This window comes from Macrosteles quadrilineatus, unplaced genomic scaffold (genome assembly GCF_028750875.1).
Source record: "Macrosteles quadrilineatus isolate MER2022 unplaced genomic scaffold, UCM_ALF_1.0 Scaffold_5__1_contigs__length_97177068, whole genome shotgun sequence".
Classification (NCBI taxonomy): domain Eukaryota; kingdom Metazoa; phylum Arthropoda; class Insecta; order Hemiptera; family Cicadellidae; genus Macrosteles; species Macrosteles quadrilineatus.
In genome coordinates, this window is record NW_026542598.1 from 83,428,713 (window position 1) to 83,432,740 (window position 4,028).

The window sequence follows — 4,028 nt, forward strand, 5'->3', positions numbered from 1 at the left end:
CTTTATGAAAGTGGCAGCTACACTGACTTTGACGAGTGCGACAGTTGGTGAAAACAAGCTAAGTAAACAGTGATTAAAATAAAGTACAACCTCAGCGAGTTTGCCGCTATTTCACGTTATTCGCGAAAATATTTTTGGCCAATAACATATTTATTGAGGTTTACAGAACAGCGAAGCCTCGATAAGAAGACACTCAGTAACAAGTAGGATGGATTTCACACGACTCTTAATCACATGTTATTGCAACGTCGATAAAATGTCAACCTTGATAACGAGTGTCCTATTTGATCATCTCCATGATAGACTATTTACAGAGGTTCTGATGAATAATTTACGTCTAAATACTATTGAATAAATGTAATATAGTGATAACAATTGATATTTTTAGACAGATAATAAATTTAACTAAATATTATTTGTATATTGTTTTTAGCAACTGTCTTCTATTTCTGTAAAATTCTTGATTAGCCTGGAGATACCATGGTATCTCCACCAGTAGTACCATCAGCATTTGGTGGTAGTACCCACATACCAAATTTCATAAAAATTCGAGGTGTGGTCTTTAGCTATGTACACATCCGCACACACATACAGATACACACACAAACAGACATAGAACCAAATCTTTGGGTTCAGGAGGACCCAAAACGGATATTCACCCAAAACTCAAACTCAAAAACTTTGACGAAAACAATACAGTACTTTCTACAGAGGGGGGAATAGAAAGACTCCCTTGTGAAACTAACTTCATATACAGTTTTTGGACGAGAAATGCACATATCCAACTATGAAAAATTGTTAACACTGTATTAGCAAAGGGTGATAGAAATGGCCTTTAGCAACATTGCCAACTTAAACATTGGGACGCGAGTGTTAACTTTCCGGGACATGTGAGAAAGTTTGGTTAGGCGTAATGCAAGCTACAATGTAAAGCTTATTACATTTCAGGATTTAAAGTTCTTAATTTCTACCTTATTAACTAGGTCGGAAGGTTTCCTTTTACTTTTACCTTTAAATTTCTTAACCAATTTGTGATCGTTTTTTTAGCTGAGTTGTGACTATAACGACTTTTATTTCGGCAAGGTGATGGGTTCTTTTTCTTCTAGGCACTAGGCACGAGCCCGGGATAGTTTTTCACAACTTTACCTAGCAGTTGTGGCATTATAACTTAGTTAAAAATCAATTGGGGATTTTGATGGAATTTGAACCCGGGACCTCAGGGACCGAGTTCCCGCGCTCTAACAACTAGACCAGCTGCTCCCCAAGGAGATGGGTTGGATTCCTGACATATTCAAACTTGTTTTAGGGGTATGAAAGTCTTCGATTTGGGAGTTTTTGGTGTAAAATGAAACCGGACAAACTTAAAACAAATTGTACGTAAAATACCATGATAGTGCTTTAAAACAAAATGTGGGTTTTCATTAAACATATTTCATGGTGTAATAGATTCTTATTTATTTCGTCCTTAATTAAGCAATCATTGTTATATTACGTTCAGCTGAGTTTCGTATTCAAGAGTAGACTACTCAGGTCAACAAACCTTAAGTTGTTATCGAAGGACTATACAGCCTCAAAGTTTTAGACCTGAGTATGTACTTTTGAGTACGAAACCGATTTTTCATTTCCCACATACACATCTTAAGGATCGAGATTTTTTTTCCTCTTTTAACCTTGCATTTGCCCGTCCACATAGACTACAGATCTGTGCGTGGAACGTGTCCAGCGAATAACGAAAAATATCCTTAAAAACATAAAAAAATAACAGGGCTTTTATTAACATGCATATGGCAAGTTCCGGAATAAATAGCGTTCAGAACGTCACGTGGTCTACGTCACGAACCACGTGGGCGTTACAGAAGCGTGACGTAACAGTGTCAGTTGCAGGCAGGCTCTGCTTGTTGTCATTGTGCGTCATGGTTCTGTCAAGCTCGTTTATTATTTTTCGAGTCAGTCAAAGAATGGCAGGTTGAAACAATGACTGGGTTGTAGGCCGCACGCAAAATAATACTATGCAATACTTAAATGTAAGTAATTGGTTGGGAAAAGAATTAGTATTGTTAGCCTCTGGTAACCTAACAAACATGGTACCATGATTGCTAGAAAACAACAACTCAAGACAAAAAAAGTACTGTGATTGGAATTTCTCCCATTTGTTTTGATTTTCAGTTTATATTTTGATGTCACCAACATGGCAATCTATAAACCCATGTTAATCTTTTTAATTTAAAATTTATTTTTTGTGCTTATTTTTTAGCCTATTTTAATTTATAAAGGGATTCTGCACATCTACAGGCAAATATTATCTTTCTAACAGTATGCGTAGATTTTCCCTGCGATGCACTGGAGCTGAGAAAAAATGTTGTTCGGTGTTATTTAAGAGACTTACAAGAACGAAGAATTTAACCCAAAACATGGAGAAAACGTTGTTTTACACAAATCGTTGTACCAAACACTAATTGCACCATTCGACAATTAAATTAGCCAAACAGCTGATTCGTTGAAGTTCAAATAATTACAATTTTACTTCTCCTCTCTCAAAACTTGAACCTCATTGGTCCGTTACCCGTGTTGCTATGTAAAACTATGCAGTTATGAAAGTAAACAACACTGTTCTAAGAACTGAACTGAAAAGGCTAGTTTACAAAACGGTCGTAGGTAAAAACCCTTTTAAGGATAAATCACTTTAATTTGGCCGATTTGATAATCGGAGCAAGGACGAAGTCGGATCAAGTTTCGGCGATGATTTAGACGAGCATTTGCACGATTAATGAGTCATAAACGACCTATAACTCAGGTTTAGTCAGCTCGTCGTAAACCAACTAGTAGAGCACGTGGAAGGCCCTCATGTCTCGTTATATTATATAACTCATAGATAGTGTTGTATCCTATTGTACGTAATTGTATGAGTGTGTCGTATTGAATTGTATGACATTGTATTCCATGTGTTGTATTGAATCAGTGCGTTTTGTACAGTATCTAATTGATTGTGTTGTATTGTAGTTGATTACGTTGGATTGCATTGTATACAATTGGATTTAATTGATCATTTAGTACTGTATTGATTAGTATGGTATTGTTACGTTTTGTACCGTATTTTAATTATATATCTTTTTGTTCCACGTTAGATACATTTTAAGGGTTTTAATAGAAGAGGTCACGCGAGTTAATATTTTGACTACATAATGGTGAATCGTTGTTAAAAATTGTAATTGTAACTAATTATAACTAACTACCTTTCGATATTATTCACAATAATTTATCCTTGACATGAATACTCTGTTGTTGACTCTAATATTGACAATACAGTGTTTCATTGTATCGTACTGTAGGCTACTGTAGTGCGCTTGCCGTGAAAAGTCAGTGGATTAATTATAGGCCTATATATATTTGAAAGCTATTACCCTTTTAACTCATTTTAATTATCAACCAATTTTAATTTTAATTATCAATTTTAATGCTTGTATGTGTGTTGTCGTGTGCTTTTCTTGAAGCTACGACTTCTTTTCCAATGTATATTTATTACAATCTGAACATTTTATTTGATGAATGCCTGATTTGTTCATATCTTTAATTTGGTTGTTACATGTTTCATTAGAAATTTTGTTTTCATCATCTGAAAGGCATTATTTTAAAAAGCATTGTATTCCAATGTCAAGCAAGGATTTTGAAAAAGAGAAAAACATCATCCTATATTAGCCTCAAATAATTGGCACAAATATTCCATAGTTGAAAAAAATATTCGAAAGAAAATTAAGAAGAAATTTGAAACACAAAGATCGTTTGAAGAAAACAATATAAAATAATATATTTGCATCCCCCATGATACAACCATAAGCAAAACAAGAAGAAAAACCTTCCAAAATTTAAATTTGAAATTAGTTACAAGACAAAAAATAATGCAATGCACTACACTGGAAATACTTTGCCTGTATTGTACGGTGTATTATGGTATTGTATTGTATTGTATTGCAAAGTACTGTACTACTACCTTGACGCACAAAAATGTTTAAAGAAACAAGCTTCAGATT